We start from the raw sequence: 23748 nt of genomic DNA on the forward strand, positions 1-23748 counted from the left end.
TGGGTTTTCAAACATTATATTTCATATGTGTTGAATTTTGTGTAGAAAACTAAAGCAAGGGAACAAAAATGTTGTTGTAAAAAGAAAAAATTACAAAAGATGTAATTGATGATAATATAGTCCTCAATTCATCTAAAATAAATTTAGAATTCAATGAGAAGAAAATAATTATTACACGTGTTTCATTGTGAATCACTATCATAGCAAGATTTGTCTCCCTTTTTTCCTAATTTGACATATGTCTCTTCATGTGGTCTTGAAATGCACAGATGTGTCGCCCTTCCTCCAGTTGGCGTATATCTTTGGTGGCTTTGTGGAGGGTGATAAGAAGGCCGTGGAGAGTCGGAGACCACATCCACACGTGTTTTTTCTCTAGTTTCAAGGATTCTTGGAGGGTCTCTTTTGCATTGGGATTATCTCTCCTAGTCAAGGAAATAGTGTTAGTTTTCTACAACGTCGGGTGGATCTTCACCATCCTGGATTGGCTCAGGGTTGATTTCTGGAAGCATGCAGACCTAGGATCTGTATTTTATCTCTTCTTCCTCTGCCTTCACCATTGTTTTGTGGCTCTGCTTCGGTCGAGCGGTGGCAGTGGAAAATCTTGTGTTCTAGTCATTCAATCTCTTATGCTTTCTCATCCCCATCTATCTACCCAAGGCCTTCAGGATTTATCATCAGAAAGAAAACTATTGACGTCATTCCCTTATGCTTTCTCATCCCCATCTATCTACCCAAGGCCTTCAGGATTTATCATCAGAAAGAAAACTATTAACGTCATTCCCAAGAAAGAATATAATAGCAGATGAATTGGGTTTTATTTTCTTCACCAAGAAATCCAAGCAATGGAGACTCGTTCTAAAAGACAGTTGTCAAGAGCTTCAGCAATAAGTTCTATTAACAACGCCGTAAAGACAGGTAATTTGTCACAATTCTACATAGTAATTAGCGCGAGAGAATTCATTAGGCTTTCGTCTCCAAAATTATATCATGTGGGTTATTTGGGAAATGTACTTAGATTTGATGGTTGACTTTGGGTGAAGGTTTTTTCTGAGTGCTTCAATTTTTCTCTTCCATCCAAAAGGTAGCTAGATTATCATGGGATTTTGAGCCTTATTATTGATCATTTTACTGAGTATCCGGTTTACTGCATTTCTTTTACTTTATCATGTATGATTTTTCTTGATTGGTTGGTAATAGTCATTGATATTTTGGTAAATTGCATATTTGGTTGTTGATTTCTTGGTTTTTATTTTGAGCTCATGGTAAACATTTTATTTCTCTTTCTTTAAGAAAGTTTCTAATTGTTATGTTTCTCTTAGTCATATTGGATTGTTTCATGAATCATTTATCTAAAATAAGTTTTGTCGTTGGAAAATCTTCCTATTGAAATTATGTGTTGGATTTTCTTTTTTTTTGTTGGGTTTTTTTTCCATATTTTTGGAAATTGAAGGGTTATTGTTATTACGCCGTAAGGTGTTTTCCTCTGAAATGGACTTTCCTAAAATCTACTTGTCATCCCTATGTGCCGTTAGATTATGTGTTAGACGATTAGAGGATTGTTAATCGTTGGATCCAGGGAAGGTAGTTGAGTAGTTGCAACTGTTCACGATTTGATTTTCCTGGGTACCCTCTTCGTCTTCTCCGCTCTTGCTTCCCGTGCTGCCGTGACAGACCTCTGAAACGGGCTCCATCGAACCTCTGGGGAAATTTCATCCATGGCTTTCCTGAATGTAGAAATGAGATTCGGATCAAATAAGGTCAGAGATGAATCGTTTGATGACGACTGCTACGTCCAAATGGTTTTCGTGATTGAATCTGCAGGAGTTGAGGGCGAATCCGCCCCAGAGGAAGAAAAGCCGTTGAAAAATCCATTGCAGTTTTCGAAATTTTTCTTCAGATTCGTGTTGGGTGTTGTTTAAGACGCCTGCGAATGTGCCAGAAGTGGTGTAGAGTCCTCCTCATAGACCATTCTAGAACCTCTCTTGAAAGCCAATCCCAAAAAATATGGAAACATTAAGGCAGTCTCTACTTATGCAACAACCAACCTTCTCACTTGGCTGTCATTTTCTTGGATGAGTCCTTTGCTTGTTGTTGGTTATAAGAGCCCTTTGCATATTGATGATGTACCCCAAGTTGCAGAGGCGGACAGGACAGGCCAATTATACCCTAAATTCAGAGCTCAGCTAGAGGCCAAAGGTGATACAGGCTTATTAGCAAAAGCCTTACTCCTATCTTTTCGGAAGTAAGTACTTTTGACTGCATTCTTAGCAGCACTGGAGACTTGTGCATCATATGTAGGTACATGTTTTATAAATGCCTTTGTTCAGTTTCTAGGTGGAAAGAAACAGTTTGAAAGTCAAGGCTATGTGCTAGTTTGTGCTTTTTTTGTGGCAAAGGTATTAGAGTCTTTGTCACAGCGACAAGGGTTTTTCAAACAACATCAGTTAACTTTACGGGTTAGAGCAGCATTGACAGCTATTATATACAGGAAGGGCTTGTTGCTTTCCAGTCAGTCAAGACAGAAGCATACAAGCGGAGAGATTATCAACTACATGAGTGTAGATGTTCAGAATGTTTCATGTTTCTGTTACTATATGCATAGTATTTGGATTTTCCCTCTTCAATTTGTTCTGGCCTTCATTATTCTATATCAGACGTTGGGCTTGGCAGCATTTTCAGGGTTGGCAGCCTCATTTGCAGTTATGTTGCCAAATTTCCCACTTGCAAAATTGCAAGAAAAATTTCAGGAGAGAATAATGGAAGAAAAAGACAAAAGGATGAAGGCCACATCGGAGACATTAAAAATTATGAGGATCTTAAAATTGCAGGCTTGGGAGACAAGATTTCTTCGGAAACTAGAAATTTTGAGGCAGGCAGAATATAGTTGGCTACAAAAATATGTTTACGCATCAGCTATCACAACATCTGTTTCCTCTGTTGGACCAATATTTATCATTGTTGCAACTTTTGGTACGTGTATGCTTATAGGAGTGCCTTTGACAGCAGGGAGAATTCTTTCTGTACTCGCAACCTATGGGACACTTCAGGGAGTTATTGGCATGCTTCCTGGCTTAATCCCTCAGATTGCTCAAACTAAAGTGTCAATAGATCGCATTGTGGCCTTTCTGCAGGAGGAAGAGCTGCAACACGATGGGGTAGAAAAGGTATCAAAGGAGTCAACAGACTTCGCGATTCAAATCCAAGGAGGGATATTTTCTTGGAATCCCGATTCCTCTAGTCCAACTATAAGAGGTTTAGATGTCCAACTAGAGAGAGGCATGAGGGTTGCAGTATGTGGAACTGTTGGTTCAGGAAAATCAAGCCTTTTATCCTGCATATTAGGTGAAATACCAAAAATATCAGGCTCTGTTAGCTTAAGTGGTACCAAAGCATATGTCCCTCAGTCTCCTTGGATACAAAGTGGGAAAATTAAAGACGCTATTCTCTTTGGAAAGTAGATGGATACTATTAGATACAATAGTGTACTTGATGCTTGTGCATTGAAGAAAGATCTTGAACTTTTTCCTTATGGGGACGAGACAGACATTGGAGAAAGAGGGTTAAATTTGAGTGGTGGACAAAAACAGAGAATACAGATTGCCCGTGCTTTATATCAAGATGTAGACATTTATATTTTTGATGACCCTTTTAGTGCTGTGGATGCACATACTGGAAAACATATTTTCCAAGTATGTTTCTCTTATCCTTTACATACTGTAGGTTTGCTGAATTAATTAGTTTTAATGTTTTGATGAAATGATGAAGCTCTACAGTAGCACTCTGCAATTCATTGTTCAATTTAGATAATACACATTGCTGGTTGTGCCGCTGCAAATTCATGTCCATAAACATCTAAGAAATTGGACTTGCTTGTTATAGGAATGCATACTTGGTATTTTGGGTTCAAAGGCTGTAGTCTATGTAACTCATCAAGTGGAGTTTTTACCCTCTGCTGACATCATTCTGGTAGGTTTGAATTTCTTTCATCCTGTTCTAGTGATATTAAAATTTTCAATGTAATTGGTAAAGAGACAGTGGGTTTATTGATCATTTATTGAGAGGAGGAGATAAGTGATCCATATATTGTTGATGTAAATGATATTCTTCATAGGTAATGCAAGATGGTGAAATTACTCAGGTTGGCAGATATGATGACATCTTACAATCAGGCACAGATTTTGTGGAATTAGTTGGTGCACATCAGAAAGCTTTGAAAACTATTTCTGCTATGGAGAAATCTGAAGTGTACACATCAGAGAGATTTTTTGAAAGCTCATGTCCTGGCAATACAGCGGCAGTGAAAAATGTTACTGCCAGTGACACACTAGAGCAGTGCGGTGTTCAGAACTCAATAGATGAAGAGGAAGAGGTTGAACCAGAAAAGCACAAAGAAAAATTGGATAAAGAGAATAAAAATTCACAGCTTGTACAAGAAGAAGAAAGAGAGAGAGGCAGGGTAAGCATGTCAGTATATTGGTCTTACATCAATGCTGCATACAATGGTACTTTGATACCTATAATACTACTGGCCCAAATAATAAGTCAGCTACTTCAAATATGTAGTCATACTTGAAAGTAATTTGTAGGTATTCCTCCATGGAAGACTCTTTGAATTATGTCCCCTGCAATTCTGCATTAGAACATGAATTTTTCTTCTTCTGTGATATTAAAATTAAAATTGTTAACAATTTATAATTTGGATGAAAATTATTTTTTTATGTACTTACAATTTTGTGGTTAGTTTTGAGTAACCACCTAGGCCAAGATGATGTTGCCCTTGTTTGGATATTCTAGCATGTGTGGCTTTGGAAGTATCTAGGAGTCTATATTTAAAACAGTGAAAAACTTAATTAGATGTCACAATGATGATAAAGCATGATTCATAATTAAATTATTAAATGTGCCTCATAACTTCCTACTCTGGGTGGATTCTTCCCTACTTTTCAAAGTGCCTTCTCATGTGCATCTGCCATGAGAACTCTCCACTCCATGTTGGCTTAGTGGGTCCTGACCCAGGTTCAAAGTTAGTTTTTCCAAACAAATCCCTACACTACTGGCCCTTTCGGCATCAACCCGCGGAGCACGAACTGAAGTCTCACCCAAAGCATTATGGGGGGAACACTGGAACCAAGCTTCCGCACCCAAAGATTAGTATAATGTCATTTTATGCCCTAAATCTGCGTTTCGCAGATCGATAAGCCTTTATGGCTTATCGATATAAATTCTCTTAATCAGATTCTATACCTCCGCAAATGTCTACAACTGTCTTTCGCGGACCCTAAACAGGTGAATCAACCACTTACGTGCCTCTGTGATTACTCCTAACTCCGTATTTACCCAAATCATCTTAATTGTTCAATAACTTTAACATGCAATAATATATTCTTCGCATAAACAATTATTATTACTTGCGTTGATATGACAATACAAATCGTGTAAAATCGTGCATCACTACAATGTTAATTCATAAACCCATCATTCATCATAACATAATAGTGCATTCATTCATAACACAAATAAATAGCCAAAACACAGGAATTGTTGGAATAATCTCTTTATTAATACTTCAGTTCTTCTTACAAACTCAAGACTTCCTTACGCACTCAACCGCAAGGGTCCATGCACTCAGCTACGAACTCTACTCTAGGCCTCTGCACACACAGCTATAGAGCCTCTTCTACTCTAAGAGGCTAGGTCTATACAAGTCGGCACAACTTACATAAAAGAAGGATAAAACCCTTTATGACACTTTACTATCTACGTGCTCTGCGACCACAACTTGCAGAGAATTTGCATTTTTTACAATAAAACTTGGGCTTTTTGCCCCAAAACTTGGGCTTTTGCCCCAAAATTGACCCTAGGGGACCCTGTCCCAACAGGCCCCCAACACAAATATCGTGACTCGCCCCCGAGTCACTCTGTTGGCATGGAGATCTTACTACGGAGACCTCCCAACTCTACTTGAGCCACTACTACCTCAGTCGCACCCTGCGTGGCTGGATGTTTGATCTGTTCCACAAGCTTCTCTATTGTTGGTCCTACATTGTCTTCCTTGATCTGTTGTTGCGTTCTTTGCAGGCTTGCCAACTTTTCCTCAATGGTGGCAGAGATAACATAGGCCTCATCTAGCCAAGGCCCCAATCTAGCCTTGAGGAATGTCTCTTTCCTTTGCGCTGCCTCAACCTATTCGAGCAATTATTTTTCCTCATGCAGCTTGGCCAATCACTGTGATATAGCGACGGTGCACGTCGTCACTCTTGCTTCATCATACTGTTGCTGCAATTCATGGGCTTCTGTGTTTAACCTATGCAGGTTAGGATCTTCCTGCAACGTCGTGACTACCTCCATGGATTGCTCGAAAAGTGTGGTGCAATCCCCCACCGTAGCATCCACTCCTGCAACTCCATCCCTTACAGGTGCTTCACGTTGTTCTCTGACCTCTGGTGGAGTCGACGGTTGTGACTTCAAATCTAACTTTGTAATCTTCAGGTTCAGTTCGAACTGAACCTTAGGCACTTCTGTCTTCGCGTCACGCACACCTCCAGCGAACTTCCTGATCTTTGCGTCCACGACGCTTCCTCTGGGATATGCAATTCAAGAACTATTCTACATGCCTCGGCCACCACAGCTGCAGTTTGTTCATTTTATGCCTGAACTTTCTTCCATGCTTCCAGCACTATTGTTTTCTCTACAAACATATGTTCGTTGTTGACCTTGTACTCGTTGATCATGCTCAGCGCGCACTGCTCTTGGGCCATAATCTCTGCGATCACACTTGCTTGCAGTGTGTGAAGGAACTCACTGGGGAGCATGGAAAAGTTGAGGCCCACATTCTTGAAAGTGCTGACAATAGCCTTGTCAGCAGCCACCTACGCGCTCAAAGCTCCATCAGGCAGTGCGACTATCCGGAGATCCATTCACCGAACCATCTCCACTGCTTGAGTTGTCCCCAGTGCCAAACTAGTTGATGTAGCGTTGCTCTGTCCTACACTTGCCTGGAGTCTTTTTGTTTGGATTTGCAGCTCGCACAGACCCATATGTATGGCGACCAGTACTTGCTTTTGCTGCTGCTCAAACAACTGTAGCAGTTCTGCTATTGTATCCCACACCTTATCTCCAATATCATCCAATTCACGCTCCGTCAAGGTAATTTGATCTAGCGATGACTTAGTGGATTTTGTCTTCTTGCGCAGTCCTTTCTTTTCCTACTCCTTGTACCGCTTCACTTAGAAGGGAGTTCTCTCCTATTGATCTCTACCGCCCTGCTCTGACCACTCTTCCTCCTCCATTCTGGGTGAAGGAGACTTTTTACTCCTTTCAGATTGCGCTCTCCAGTGAGTTCCTTCACACACTACAAGTAGGTGTAATCGTAGAGATTAAGGCCTAGGAGCAACGCACGCTGAGCATGATCAGCGAGTACAAGGTCAACAACAAACAGATATTCATGGAGAAAACAACAGTGCTGGAAGCATGGAAGAAATTTCAGGCGCAAAATTAACAAACAGCAGCCATTGTGGCCAAGGCATGCAGAACAATTCCTGAACTATATATCCCAGAGGAAGCGTCGGTGGACGTGAAGATCAGGAAGTTGATTGTAGGTATGCGCCACGCGAAGACAAAAGTGGCAAAGGTTCAGTTTGAACTAAACCTAAAGATTACAAAGTTGGAGTTGAAGTCACAGCCTTCAACTCCATCAGAGGTCAAAGAACAGCGAAGCAACTATAAGGGATGGAATTGCAGTAGTGGATGTCATTGTGGGGGATTGCACTGTTCTTTTCAAGAAATCCTTGGAGGTAGTCATGGTGCTGCAGGAAGATCCTAACCTGTAGAGGTTAAACAGAGAAGTCTATGAATTGCAGCAGCAGTATGATGAAGCAAGAGTGACGACGCGCACCGTCGCTATATCAAGATGATTGCCCAAGCTGCATGAGGCAAAACAGTTGCTCGAACAAGCGGAGGCAGCGCAACGGAAAGAGGTGGTCCTCAAGGCCAGATTGGGGCCTTGGATGGATGAGGCCTATTTTATCTCTACCACCATTGAGGAAAAGTTGGCAAGCCTACAGAGAACGCAGTAGCAGATCAAGGAAGACAGCGTAGGACCAGCAACAGAGTAGGTGGTGGAACAGATCAAACAAGTAACCACACAAGGCACGTTTGTGGTAGCAATGGCTAAAGTAGAGTTGGGAGGTCTCTGTAGTAAGATCTTTGCGCCAACAGAGTGACTCGGGGGTGAGTCAAAATATTTGTGTTGGGGGCCTGTTGGGATAGGGTCCCCTAGGGTCAATTTTGAGGCAAAAGCCCAAGTTCTGGGGAAAAAAGTGCAAAGTCTCTGCAAGTTGTGGTTGTGGAGCACGTAGATAGTAAAGTGTCATAAAGGGTTTTACCCTTCTTTTATGTAAGTTGTGTCGTCTTGTATAGACCTACCCATGGCCCGCGGACCATGGGATTGTATGAAAAGGAGAGTCTTAGAGAGTCTAAGACAAAGAATGAAGAACGAAGATGAATGTAATGGGTGAGTAGAAGAAAAAGAAAAGAAGTCTTAGAGTAGAAGAGAGGCTCTACAACTGTGTGCATAAAGGCCTAGAGTAGAGTTCGCAACTGAGTGTGCAGACCCCTGCAGCTGAGTGCGCAGCAAAGTCTTGAGTCTGTAAGAAGAACTGAAGTATTAATAAAGATATTATTCCAGCAATTCCTGTGTTTTGGCTATTTATTTTTGTTATGAATGAATGCGTTATTATGTTATGATGAATAATGGGTTTATGAATTAATATTGTAGTGATGCACGATTTTACATGATTTGTATTGTCATATGAACGCAAGTAATAATAACTGTTTACGCTAAGAATATCTTGTTGCGTGTTAAAGTTATTGAACACTCAAGCCGATCTGGGTAAATAAGGAGTTAGGATTAATCACAGAGGCTTGTAAGTGGTTGATTCACTTGTTTAGGGTCTGCAAAAGACAATCGTAGACCTTCGCGAAGGTATAGAATCTGATTAAGAGAAATAATATAGATAAGCCCTAAAGGATAGATAAGCCCTAAAGGCTTATCGATCTGTGTGAAGGCAGTCTTAGGGCATAAAATGACATTACACTAATCTCTGGGTGTGGAAGCTTGGTTCCACATCCCCCCATACTGCTTCAGGTGAGAATTCAATCCGCACTCTGCAGGTTGATGCCAAAAGGGCCAGTAGTGTAGAGATTTGTTTGGAAAAACTAACTTTGAACTAGGGTCAGAGTTAGTTTTGCCAATCAAATCCCTACACTACTGGCCCTTTCAGCATCAACCCGCAGAGCGCGGACTGAAGTCTCACCCGAAGCAGTATGGGGGGATGCTGGAACCAAGCTTCCACACCCAGATATTAGTGTAATGTCATTTTATGCCCTCACCTGCCTTCGCACAGATCGGTAAGCCTTTAGGGCTTATCGATATAACTTCTCTTAATCAAATTCTATACATCCGCGAAGGTCTACGACTGTCTTTCGTGAACCCTAAACAGGTGAATCAACCACTTATGTGCCTCTGTGATTACTCCTATCTTCGTATTTACCCAAATGGACTTAAGTGTTCAATAACTTTAACATGCAACAAGATATTCTTCGCGTAAACAGTTATTATTACTTGCGTTCATATGACAATACAAATCGCGTAAAATCGCGCATCACTACAGTATTCATTCATAAACCCATCATTCATCATAACATAATATCGCATTCATTCATAACAGAAATAAATAGCCAAAACACGGGGATTGTTGGAATAATCTCTTTATTAATACTTCAGTTCTTCTTACACACTCAAGACTTCCCCGCGCACTCAGCCACAAGGGTCCGCGCACTCAGATACGGACTCTACTCTAGGCCTCTATTCACACAGATGCAGAGCTTCTCTTCTACTCTAAGACTTCTTCACTTTTTCTTCTACTGACCCATTACATTCATATTCATTCTTCGTTCTCTATCTTAGACTTTCTAAGACTCTCCTTTTTATACAAACCCATGGTCCGTGGGCCATGGGTAGGTTTATACAAGCCGACACAACTTACATAAAAGAAGTTTAAAACTCATTATGACACTTTAATATCTACGCACTTCACGACCACAATTTGCAAAGACTTTGCACTTTTTACAATAAAACTTGGGCTTTTTTCCCCAAAACATGGGGGCTTTTTCCCCAAAATTAACCCTAGGGGACCCTGTCCCAACACTTTCTGGAATTGATGGAGGGTGATCATGCGACCTGGACCTTTCCAATTGATACCTATACTGGTCCCACAAATATTTTAAATGTAGGCTTGCCTTTGAGGTAACTCCAAATTTGTTGAAGGTACTGTCACCAAATAGGCGAACCATCTTGTTAATAAGTTCCTCTTTTAACTTGGAACTTTGGGATTTCTAGTTTGTGCAAATGGTTAGCCCAAATATTTCCAAGGTTATGTCATACATACGTCTATAAAATACATCATTTTCTACAAAACGATATTATCATTAGTTTAAAATAATCACAGACTATACATTAATTTCATTTAGGTTGTAATTAATATTTAAAACACTTTTTAACACATAGCAATGTTTGGAGTATGGTCTGATACTTAGGTAATGTATTTCATTACATTTGTAATATGGTTTAGAGCTTAGGTGTTAGTTTAATGGTATTTAGTGTATGGATTAGGTTTAGGATTAGATTAGGGTTTTAGGATTAGGTTTGGATTAGGTAAAAAAATAACCTTTTACATCAAAGTGTCGCAGAGTGACATTTGCGACGTTCGTCACATGATGACGACAACCAACCTTACTCGACGACAACCCATATCAACACCAAATCCTACGAGGTGGACAACAAACACATGTCGACAACAAATCCTAGCGGAACTGACAACAACCACATGTCGGCAGCCAGGTACAACACCACATCAACGGAACACCATAAAAAACCATAAACATCCCCTGGATAACCTAAACCATAATCAAATTTGTCGAAACTGACGACACTGAACTAAAAGTTGACGACGACATGGAACTGAATGTTGACAACGATACTGAACATTGACAATGAACTGTGCCACTGATCTGACGAGATCCTCCTGGATCAATCCAACCCCGAGCGCGCCGCTACCCAATGGACCGATCTATTGATCCTCCTGGATCAATCTAACACAAAGAAAGTATGATCGTTAATGCATGTTTGAATTGGTTTTGCTCCTTTATGAGGTAAAGCCCCGCTCTTCCCTTCGAATACAGTAAATGAGCTATGCTTCCCTCTGTGGCCTATATATATATAGTCCTTTCCACAGTCGTGATATGGGTTGCACAACCCGATGTCTTCACATAGGTTGGGATTATATTGGCAAATAATAATATAGAGGAATGCTCGACTACGGTGGTTCCAAAGTGGCCTTGAGGGTCTAACTCAAATTTGAATATATATATATATATATATTGAAATTTAAGCTTAGGCCTACATCATTAGGCATTTTGTCTAATTAATATCTATTATGGCCATGAAATTTAGTTGTTCATGGAACTTGAGCTAATCGATATGTTTTTGGTGTCTTCTTGGCACATGAATATTATTTGAATTCTCTTTGTGGTGCTCATTACATTTTTTTATTAATAAGATGTGATAGATGTCAATTGTGGTTAGCAAAAATAAAATATGTTTGAGAATGTTCATTATGTAATGATTGCAAATTGAAAATAAAAGATGTTTTGCAATGTTGCATAGATTATGATCTACTTTACAGTGTTTCTATGTTTTCGATTGCAACTTGAGAAGGATATTGTTCATTTTTCTTAATTATTGGTGAGAAAATGTAGTTATGAATATTCTTAGATTCTAAACTGGAGACATGAATATTCCGAAATTCTTAGATACATTCTTAGAAAAAACTTGAGAAGGATATTGTTCATTTTTTCTTAATTATTGGTGAGAAAATGTAGTTATGAATATTCTTAGATTCTAAACCGGAGACATGAATAATCCTATTATTGAAATTCTTAGATACATTCTTAGAAAAATCTTGTGAGAAACCCAATTGATTCTTCCTCACTTTTGGGTTTCGAACCATTGACCTAGGTATAGTTTTATCTGCCAAATAATAAGCCTCGATTTCGAACTATTGGACCTTGATACAGTTCTATCTAATATGTTGTAGATGTTTTCATTCATTTTAATGTATATGGGGTTGGTTTCTAAAGAATAAAATTGTTATATCTTTGAAATTTTGTTTTTTTATGAGATAGTCACTTCGCATATATATTTTTAACATGTAAAATTCTTACCTTATCTTGTAGTTTTCATTGGGCTTAATAAATTTAGAGGTGGCGAATGAGTTGATAGTATTTGCTACCTTTGCACAGTGGATTACTTAGTTTAGTATTTGGTTTCATTTGAAGTTTAGGGCACCATAGCTAGCTTTGGACTATGATAATAACATCATTGTGATTGTTTCAAATAAGATGTGTCAATTGATCACACTGCTCAGACACATTTGAGTCTCTAACTGATTTGAGTTTGGAAATAGAGAATTCAAATTCGAGTCTTTCACAAGAGCAGAAACTTTAGAATGCGATGCCAAGTATAAATGTGAGAAATGTAAATTGCAACTCTTTTTCAAAAAAGCTCATGATTGATCATGCCCCTGAGGTTCTTTTAATCCAGCTAAAACGTTTCATCAATATATTGTCAATGATGTTACATACCCTCAAATTGTGGACTTAAATCCTTTTACTAACAATGAATTATTTGGTGTACTTGTGCACACTATATGGACAATGTATTCACTACAGTTTTTCCAAACATCACCTAATGTTTGGCATAGACTAGATGATTGGCATGTCTCTCTTTTGGGTGGATGTATCACGTTTTGGTCTTTATGTCAATGACCACAAACACTAATGTTTGGCATAAACTAACAATTGGAAAGTATCTCTCTCTCTTTTCAGTGGATGTAGCAGATTTCAGTGTTTATGTCAATGACCACAGTGTTTAGTAGGCTAAGATAGGTGAAAAATTAGAGGGTTATTGATTCTCTTTTATTGTTACGCTGCTATTTATGTTTAGCCAATAACCACCAAAGCCTAGTTAACCACAAATCCCAGTATACATGTATACATAGCTTTTTGTATATATGTACACATTGATGTTGTCTTGTCTCTTTGGTTTCTATCAGGAAACATTGGTTAATAGGGAATGTGTTCTTGAGTAGCAAGTATATATCTTATTTTACTATCGACATGGATCTCCATGGTTTTTAGGGATGGCAACATAAGAGAAGATGTGAGTGGGATCTCCAAATTCCATGTTACATGAATCTAATACCAGTGATGATTTTGATTCCTTATCAGATAAAGAATGTCACAAATCAAATTCAAATAAATAGAAGCAATTAAGAAATGAAGGTGAAGCTATTGCTTTTTGTCAAAGTGAATTCACTGGAACACCCAATAGGATAAGGTGTTTAAGTCTAGCAATATGTCCTATCGTATAATGATATGTGAAGTATTCAAGTGTCTCCATGTTTCTCAGTTGAAAAAAGTTGTGTTGTGAGACTAGTTCTCTTCAATTCACCAATGGTTGGAAAAAGTACTACAAAAAATTCTCGAGTGAGTGAGAAAAGGGCCTCGGCAAAATCAGATTTAGGTATTTGCAAAACACAGGGAGATGATAAAACATGAGCACACTCAAAGAAATTGATCACTGAGGGAGATGACATGCCAAAGAATTCACCAAGCAAGGAGCATGTTGTGGGTAAAAGGGGAAAACAAGTTATGGGGACTAAAGGCGGTCCTAAATCCAAAGGTGACACAAATGTTGGCTCATCTAAGCATTATGATTCATCCACACTAAAGGAGCAATTAAACTTTTCTACTATAAATGATGATCCATACACCTTTGAATTGGAAATTGAACAAACGCCTCAATATACATGCGAGACAAGCAAAGCAAGACTAAACAAAAAAAATTAGATTTGTCATCTTTCTTCTCTTCAACAAAGTGAGAAAGGCACCATTCCCTGGATGCAAACATGCAAAAATCAAAACGAGTCGAGGGTTAGCATTTAGTCCCATCTTTATGATTCAACTCCATGTTTTATAGAAGTTTCTTGATCAAACTTATGAAATCCATTCATTGGATTTTGTTATAAATCCCTAGACATGGAAGGTAGTTATGGATTGTGCCATTGACCAAAAGATTGGATTTGATAACTTTCTACCCTTAGTTGGGGTCTCAATTGCTTGACATAAATTTGTAAAGTGTAAATTATTCTTTTATATTGTTTCTCAAGATTGTCATTCTTTAAAGATGTTGTATCGGCAATGGATCAAATATATCAAAGGGCCTCTTGTCCCTAGTATTCAAAGAGTGAGATTTATTGGTGTGGAATGTAGACGTGATCCTTTTCTATGAAGAGAACTCAGTGATCTTGATATTGAGGAAGCAAGTGAGCCAACCTTGCATTTGAAAATTGTAAAACATCATTGTCTATCATTATGTTTCCGTATTTGAGGAAGAGAAATAGATGCTCTCCTTTCGATTCCTATAACTTGTCGAGCAAATTCCAATGTGTGTAATAAACCAAAATTTACATTGTTGTGTCTCTAAGGATATTATAGTTGCACAATTAAGCCAATATAAACATAGTGACTTCCAAAGATATCATAGTTGCACAAATAACATAGGATTAACAAGTGGAATGACAATCAATCTAAAAAAGAAATAGTCATTTTAGTCAACAAATGCATTCTAATAGTGAAGGTGGCCACCTACTAGAAAGTCATAAAATTATCATATATTTGAAATGCCATAAAATTGTCACGTCATTGTCATAATGGATACATCTTACAACCCAACACACAAAAAAAAGCGTGTTTTAATGATAATGATAGAAAATGAAGATGAATTAAAATGGTAAAATGAATTATACTACCTATGACACAAATATAAAGGAATTGGAAATAAGGAAAATTAGACAATGATAAAACGTAGTTTAAAAGTTCAATAGTCAGCCTATAAAAGGCAATTCAAGTGGTGATCCCTGTGTTATGAATAATTTTGTAAACCATGAGATTCAATGTTCAAATCCCCATGGGTCAAACCAACCAAAAAAAGACTTCAAACTTGAAAACATTTTATTATTTTTACAGTTCACATATCCATCCAACAAAATTCTAACTTTGAATAATGGTAAAAAAAAAAAGCGAGCTTAAAAAAACATAGTCAAAATGTTTTCAAAATCGATAAAATTAACTATATTTGAAAGTAAAGGATTCTTTGACAAAGCCTATCAAGGACCTCCATGTATATGTTGATTTAATGGCAGCTTGTATTTATCGTGAAATAATTATTTTATCTTAAAATACACTAGTTGGTAGGGTACAAACAATAATGTCAAAGTGTTACATATGAAATTTGAATGGAAAAACGTAGGGATAATGAATTAACATAGTCAAAATGTTTTCAAAATCGATAAAATTAACTATATTTGAAAGTAAAGGATTCTTTGACAAAGCCTATCAAGGACCTCCATGTATATGTTGATTTAATGGCAGCTTGTATTTATCATGAAATAATTATTTTATCTTAAAATACACTAGTTGGTAGGGTACAAACAATAATGTCAAAGTGTTACAAATGAAATTTGAATGGAAAAACGTAGGGATAATGAATTGATTCTCTTATGTGTCGACACATAAGACTCAAAGATGATAATGAATTGATTCTCTTATGTGTTAGGAGACTCAAAGACTCAAACATAATAATGAATTCGCCCAATGATAAACTATATAATCGAAAATTGACTCAAAGATGATAATGAATTGATTCTCTTATGTGTTAGGAGACTCAAAGATGATAATAAATTGGCCAAATGATAAATTATATAATTGAAAAATTGATTCTTACACATACAGAAAACACAGATTGAGTGGGCTTAATGGTTAAGAAAATGTGTTTCCTCCTAAATTACAGGTTCAAATCCAAAGGGATAGAGTGTGCCTTCATATACTTTAGTAGTTAAATCATCACACAAAAGTGGATCCCTTGTCCTACAAACAAGAGAGTCAGTCTTTACACTAGAGAGTCAGAGAGTCTTTACACCAGAGAGTCTTTACACCTACAAACAAGAGAGTCAGTCTTTACACTAGAGAGTCAGAGAGTCTTTACACCAGAGAGTCTTTACACCAATTTGCTGTGTAGCATAGCCCAACTTTAACATTGGATTATATTATTATTATTATTAAACAAAGCTCGAGAGAAAAACAGTGTCACTAAATTACACTATATCGGGAGTGTAGTTCAATTAGTTAGAACACCACCTCACTAAATTACACTATATCGGGAGTGTAGCTCAATTAGTTAGAACACCACCTTGTCAAGATGTAAATCGTGGGTTCAAGCCTTGTCGATCCCATCATTTACATCCTTTTAGGGATATAGTGCACTGAAAAGTGCAGTGGTGAGAGACTGTGGTCACTCTTCAATGTTTCTTACCAAATCGGTCACTCAATGTTTCTTGCCATCTGATTTGGTGAGAATTTTCCAAATTCTCATCTTCGTAAAATCATGGTTATAAACAAAACCTTAATTTTCCAAATTCTCATCTTCGTAAAATCATGGTTATAAACAAAACCTTGAACTTCTTAATTTCCAGCTTTTCCGCCACTTCTACCTTATCCTTGACAAAATCTCCATTGAATATAATTAAATCACCAATTAAATTGAATACAATTAAATCACCAAGATACCCATTTAACTCATCAAATCTGGCTGCCTTTTATATAATTTCAACTCCGGCTGGAAACTATTACAATCTGTTTACAGTAACAACAATGCAACTGTGGAATACCACAAAGATATTAAGTATTAAAAAGTATTTTACAAAAAGATACCAGAACATAAAAGGCATGGCCGTCTGAACACAGCACGGGGAGAATCGATAAGTATGCTCAATGCATGATTCATTCAAAGACTGATTCAGTCCAACGCTCCATAAAATGTAGTGGCGTTTAAACAGCAATACCAATAACAGCTTCTGAGAGGCAGAGGAATGCTACACAGATATTTATATATAGTACGTCGAAGAAGCACTTGCAGGAACTCTTCCCGCAGGCGTTTGCATATGCATTGGCTGATGTCTGTATGCAGGCATTGGAAAAGCTGTGCCACCATGAGGATTCTGACTGGCTAGCGGTGGCATACCTGAACCCATAGGGCTTGTATAATGTCCGGGATTCTGCATGGGAGTAGGGCCTGAGAAATATGTAGCAGAAGAGTAAGGTGGAACTGACAACTGAGCTTGTCCTGGAAATCCTGAGGACGTGCCTAATGATGTGGCAAGCTGAGCAGGGGAGGTCATGTAAATTTGATTTGGTGCAGTTCCTTGAATCAGTGATCCCGTTGTTTGTGATACAGGTCCAGCAATACTAGCTGGTTGTGGTGGATGCACACCAGACACAAAATGATTCCCTGGATACATATATGGTGCAGATGGAGGCTGTCCACCAACTCCAGAAGGCAGACTAGAGAGCTGCTGACCAATAAGTGGTAGTTGATTTTGTAAAACGCCTACTTTTGGAAGTGTGTAGTCTCTGCTCCGATCATTATTAACCTGTGTACATGGTCAGATGGAAGTATTAAGAATCACAGAAAAAACTGTACCAATTTTATTCCATAATAATGACAGTTACCTTAACATTGAGGTCTGTGTGGCGTGAATAAGAGAGGTGTAGTTTGCAATAGCCTCCGTCATATATAGAATGTCCTTCTAATGCCTCTTTGGCAACTACTGCAGTTGGTATATCTGAGGAAGGTAAACCCAGAAAGTATATCAAGCAATATTTAGATGCAAATTCTGGGGAAAATTCTTAGGAGCAAAGAATGAGTTGCCATGCATCTAATTACCTGAATTACCAAAGATATTGTTAACAAAACTGAAATAAACTTGCTGAATACATACAAAGATATCTACGTACCACCATCCCCATTTACTAAGAAAAGTTCTTATTTTAAATTTTGATAAAATTTCATAGAATTCTTCTCTGAAAACATTATCCAAATTATACAAAAGAGCAATAGGGATATAAAAACAACACAATTTGTTCAACTAGTAGCTGTCATAATATAATTTTTTCTGGGGTTGCCTACAATGCAGACATCCATATAACCAGATTTCCCAAAGCAACATGAAAGCTAGTTATCCCTCAGCACTTCCCTTAAGATGGATCTATATTATCTTATCTTATGGAGCTATATCTTATTACCATAGATGAATTCTGCGTGTCTTCTTTTGAAACAGGACACTCTAATGTTGATGAAAATCATGCATTTGTACTCCTACCATTAGATATGAATTCTGCATGCGTCTTACTCCATTTTTGAAACAAGGAACACTCAAACTAATGTTGCCAACGAAGATCATACATTTATGCCTCCTATAGCTAATAGGCCTGCTTCAGATTGCATATAACTTGAAACTTTTTTATAAGGCTGTTCAAACCATCCCGACCATTTGCTTGGTATTTAAATCAGTAAAGAATTTGATATTTTCTATAACTTCAGCATTGATAGGTCATAGTGTTGCAAAACTAGGCATCAGCAAAAGATAAAAATAGCTTATAAACTGAATAAATTTAAAGAAAACAGTGATGCATATCCCTCGTTATCAATTAGCCTCCACTGCCAAAGCATAAGATATTCAATGACTTGATTTATAAGAATACCTGCATACTGAATTAAAGCTTGCCATCCTGCATTCTTCTCAAACATTGCAATTTTCTGAACTGTACCAAATGCTGAGAATACTTGTTGTTTCAAGGAAGAGACAAACTATTTATTGTGAACAAAACTCAAAACTTGAAAGAGACTTGTACACAAAAAACAGAACTTGCAGTTTTTCACCATATCATATGCAAAACATCAACAGTCACAACATATTGCATGTTTTCAATAGATGCAAGAAGAACATTACTCTCTGGCTCTCTTCTTTGCCCATCAGGCCCAATGCCAAACTGCAATGAACCCAACAATTAAAAAGACCGTTGATATATCAACTTCAACACAAAATATTATCATCACATACTTCTTTTACCTGCCCAGTTCCATCTATGGCAGAAGGGGCAACAGGCAAATTTGGATTTGTATAATCCCTGCAGAAATAAAACATTAGAAACATGGACCAGTTGAGAACTGTAAATAGAACAGAAAGATGCAATAGCGGTTATTGGAAAACATCTACATTATACAAATCATTCCATACAAAAACTACGAATATTATAGGATAAGTTTAAAATCATTCACTGAAAAACTATATCGAGAGGCAGACTAAGAACTTCCATTGCCTTCGTGACACTTTCTTCTGACAGGACACAATGCAATTATGAAGGGTCACGACTCACAACTGAAGTAGCTTTAATGTTTACTACTTGTCTCCATTCATAAAATGAAATATATGAGGGTCATTCATTGACATATTTTTGCCTCTAATCAATATGTCATTATCACATTACCTTGTAACCTGAAATGCCTTTGAAGAATTAAAATATCAAGCTCTGTACATAATTACCAAAATGGACCAATAAGCTTCCATAATAAGCTGAATGACTGCATCAAGGATATGTACCTGCTTCGATGACTCTGGAATTTGACATTCAATTCAGTGTGAGCAGAAAACGAAATTCGCAGGTGACATGGCCCAACATGTTCCTCTAGTAAATACCTATCAATCCAAGAAGAAATAACAGTTTTACGGTTTATTAAGTATGTTTATGGTAAAACAAAAAAATATGGACTCTTGTCACCATAGTTTAGCATTACTTGCAAAACATAGTATTAATCTTTGGTATCATGGAACCACATATATTTACCTTGGAATGATTCTTCCATCAAAAGCAGATCTTGCAGAGGAGGTTGTATCTACATCACTAAACTGCACCAAAGCCTGTTTGTGTTGAAATTAGTATAAATATTATGTTTCCATAAGAACTCTTTCATGCTCAAATGCAATATATAAAGCTAAATTGAGATAACAAACCTGAAAACCAACACTTTTTTCAAGAGTGGCAATTTTATGTACAAAACCAAAGGTTGAGAATACCTATATGAAAGGGCAAGGATGAGATTTTGTAACTGTGCAATGCTTCCAAGTTACAATTCATAGTTTTCTACTTGTTTAAACTAGAATTTAAATAAATACCAAGCATTGACATTTGTATGGAAAAACAATATAAAATTATGTTTCATTCTTCATGCCAACAATAAAGATAATATGTTGCATTATTCTTGCCAACAATAAAGATGACATATTGCATCAACACTGTAGTAGTAATGACAAAAATGATGATATTTTTAACAAGGAACAACCAATTTCAATTATATAGAACCTCATGCCAAACAAATTCTCTTTTTGTGTTACTACAACCTATTTACAAATAAAATTTAGGAAAACACTGAGAATAATGGGCTTGTCTCACTGTAGTAAGCACAAACTAAAGCAAAGTAGTTTCAAAAACCTTCATCTACATGTTGCATGGAACCTAAAAAGGGTTTTAAGGATGAGGAGGAAAGAGATAAGTGAGATCAACAAAAAATCACAAGTGTGTGGTGGTAGGTTTAGGAGCAAGAGTAGGGTCAAGAGGCAATGTTAAGCAAAGGGGAGGAAACAAACACACATGCACTTTCTCCCAATGCAGTAGATTGCCATCGAAGTTGTGTCTGTGACATGGCCCTGCTGACCCATGTAGAGTTACGTCAAACATATGCAAATACATAAAGTATAACCCATTGTTTCTAACTAAAATTCACAACAATATCCACGTCAAAAATATTTCAATCTATTAATTTTGCAAGGATAAGACCATATTATTAACCAAGATAAGGAAAACTAGCATTGGATTCTTGATAGTACCTCTCCTGCAGTGGATCAACTAGAATGCATTATGCTCTACAAACTTACCAAATGTAAAACATCTATGCTGACATCACCAACTTCTACACCCTCAATTGTCACCAGCAATACATTGCTTGCTTCATCCCCGGAATTCTTGATGTTGACGATTTCATGCCTATTGGAGTATTGTAGGTACACAGTTTTGCCCCGTACCTGAGCCTGTTCTGGCGATGAAGCATAATATGAAACCATTGCAATAGCTTGATTCAAATCCGCCTAAGAAAAACAACAGATCACAAGCTCAACTTAGCACTCTATCATATGTTAAATTAATGTCCTCCCAATAAATCAAAGCAAGCATCAGAAGAGCATTTTTATTTAATGCCAAAAACCATGACAATCCTCTTACAATATGGATGGAATAAACTTTAAAGCCTACAAAATGCAAATTATGTTTCCAACTTAGACATCACACTCCATAAAGTTGCATTTCAGTCCTACAGAACTAAGATAAAGAATATATCATATTGTCAAGAGTATATTTCAATCCAAATTACTAATGAGACATTTCACTTTTAAACAAAGATGCTCTAGATTTTATTACGAAAAGAACAGTATCTGATTTTTTTTTCCAATTATGTACAAACAAGTCGTTTGAGTTAACATAATCACGTTATTGGTCAAAGGTGTGTATATACTATATACACAATCTTGAAACTAGACATCAATACAAAGAAATGAGACAATTAATCGCAAAACTAGTGCTCAACACAGACATAACACACTGGCTTAAGGTGCAAATCCCCAGATTGTGAAAGCATCTGTGTCATTCTGAGATAAGATCACTAGAGTTCCTCTATATAATCTACCATTGTTTGGGGTGGTTGTCTTTGAGATGCCTTCGTAAATGCAAGCTCACTAACCACAGTGCCCTATCCCTGGTCCAGGATTTTACCTTAATATGCTACATTTAACATATCGGCCAGAACTTTTGGAATTTTGTCGAAGAGTAGAAGTTGTGGAACTATGCAGAGGGACCTATAAAAGTTGAGATTTCAACTATGTTGGAACAAAATATAGGGTTGATTTCATGTTGGATTTTGTGCCGTTGAGAACATGACCGCAAAAAATAAGGGAATTGCAAGACTCATGAAAACAATTTTTAGAAATAAATTATGCTCCGGGAGAATTCACAGAGCGCAACTTACGAATTCCACAAACGCCTGGTTGCGATTCGATCCAACATTGACCTTGGTGTTGACAATTTTCCCAAACGGCTTCCCCAGTTCAATAAGCTCTTCCTCTGTGCACTCCCACGGCAAATTTCTAAGGTGCAGAACCTTCGATGGTGGTTGAGTGTACCGGAACTGCGGCTGGCCAGCTATGGAACCCATTCTACCCAAGCTTCAAACTCGGAGCTTTCAGCAACGGAAATTATCGAGACCTGAAATGTTCAAACCCTGAAAGCTCAAAAGGCCTAAAACACCAAACCCTTTGAGATGCAAACACCCAATGACTCAACCAGACCACAGAATATTAAACCCTGTAGGCTTCACACCCTTAAATGCTCAAATTGGGTTAAATGTATTGAAGTTCACAATCAACCCTCATGAGCTACAAGTCACAATAAAAAGAATAACGACCGAATCTATCAGACCCGGCAAAATGCGAACCCTATATAATTACAAACGCGTCAAATGTCTCGTAGAATTATCAAACCCCTGTAAGCTTTCAACACCGCTACGAAGGCTCGAAAGCCTTCAGCCAAATTACAGTATCCTTATCTTCAAACCTTCTGTTCTGCGCAAACACAAAATACTACTGATAAGACAACCCTGCTCTCAAATGGAAATAACAAATGGCGACAACTGTCACAATTCAAACCCTACAATGAGCACCACGGTCATATGAGGTACAGGATATCCATGAAGAGAGCAACTGGCCAATATATAGTCCCCTTTCGCCGAATTTGGAGGAAGCAATCGATTCATAATCTACGGTGTTTCTGTATGATATATACGTATTTTTGTTGATTTATAGGGGCGGTAGTCCCAAGGAAGTAACACCTGGTTTAGTCATCCCATTAATTTAATTTACGGTGTATTTTAAATATTTTAATTTTGGTTTTTTATGAGATCTATTTCAATTAAATTTGGTCAAAGTTTATCTAAAATGGGTTGGAAGGGTAAATTTAAACGGGTTGGAAGGGTAAATTTAAGTGGTTTAACTTATAACAAATTTTAAATTTAAGTTATTAAATTTATACCATATTAAAAATTTTAAATTTAAGTTATTAAATTTATACCCTATTTAAATTTATATTATTTTAATGTTTTAAAGATTTTTAAGGGGAGATTATTTATGTATTTAAAAATGTTTGTTATAAATGTAAGTTATTAAATTTATATTAGTTTAATATTTTAAAGATTTTTTTAAAGAGAATTTATTTATGTATTTAAAAATGTATTTTAAGTAATAAATAAATGTAATTTCATTAAGAATTATATTACCAGATTTTGGTGAAAAGTCAAGACCACATGCTAATGGCATGATTGGTTCTGTACTCACAGAAGTTGCGAGCCATTAGTTGCTCAATAGGGCCAAATGATTGTTACATCTCAAGCTCCGGCTTCTCACCTAGTTTTCAACAAACTAAGTCCCTAAACACACCACTGAGGTTCATATGGTGTAGTCCACGCAACCAAAGAACCTAGTGGTAAAAAGAAGAAGAATAAGCAAAAGAACCCTTCTAAGAATGCTTAAGGGACGCAACAAACCCAAACCAACACAAGTGTGGGCACAAATGATAAGAAATGGAAAGTAAAATTCCCTTACAAAATATGTTAAGGAGACCACCTTACAC

At 37.3% G+C, this 23748-nt stretch overlaps 2 pseudogenes across 1 annotated transcript; one reads left to right on the forward strand and one right to left on the reverse strand.

Moving 5' to 3' along the window:
* Positions 1 to 842: 842 nt before the first annotated feature.
* On the forward strand, positions 843 to 6129 carry LOC149160921 (ABC transporter C family member 3-like; annotated as a pseudogene).
* A 10620-nt stretch (positions 6130 to 16749) lies between these two features.
* LOC149160922 (polypyrimidine tract-binding protein homolog 1-like) lies at positions 16750 to 22888 on the reverse strand (annotated as a pseudogene). The gene is made up of 10 exons (XR_016261814.1): positions 22094 to 22888; positions 20952 to 21161; positions 20031 to 20093; positions 19864 to 19937; positions 19620 to 19715; positions 19089 to 19146; positions 18885 to 19008; positions 18721 to 18801; positions 17689 to 17801; positions 16750 to 17609 (listed from the first exon to the last, which is right to left on the reverse strand). The product of XR_016261814.1 is annotated as a polypyrimidine tract-binding protein homolog 1-like (transcript).
* Positions 22889 to 23748: the final 860 nt, after the last annotated feature.

The sequence above is a fragment of the Pinus tabuliformis genome, chromosome 5_2 (genome assembly GCF_031772625.1).
Source record: "Pinus tabuliformis cultivar Carrire ecotype Pingquan chromosome 5_2, CPIR1, whole genome shotgun sequence".
Classification (NCBI taxonomy): Eukaryota; Viridiplantae; Streptophyta; class Pinopsida; order Pinales; family Pinaceae; genus Pinus; species Pinus tabuliformis.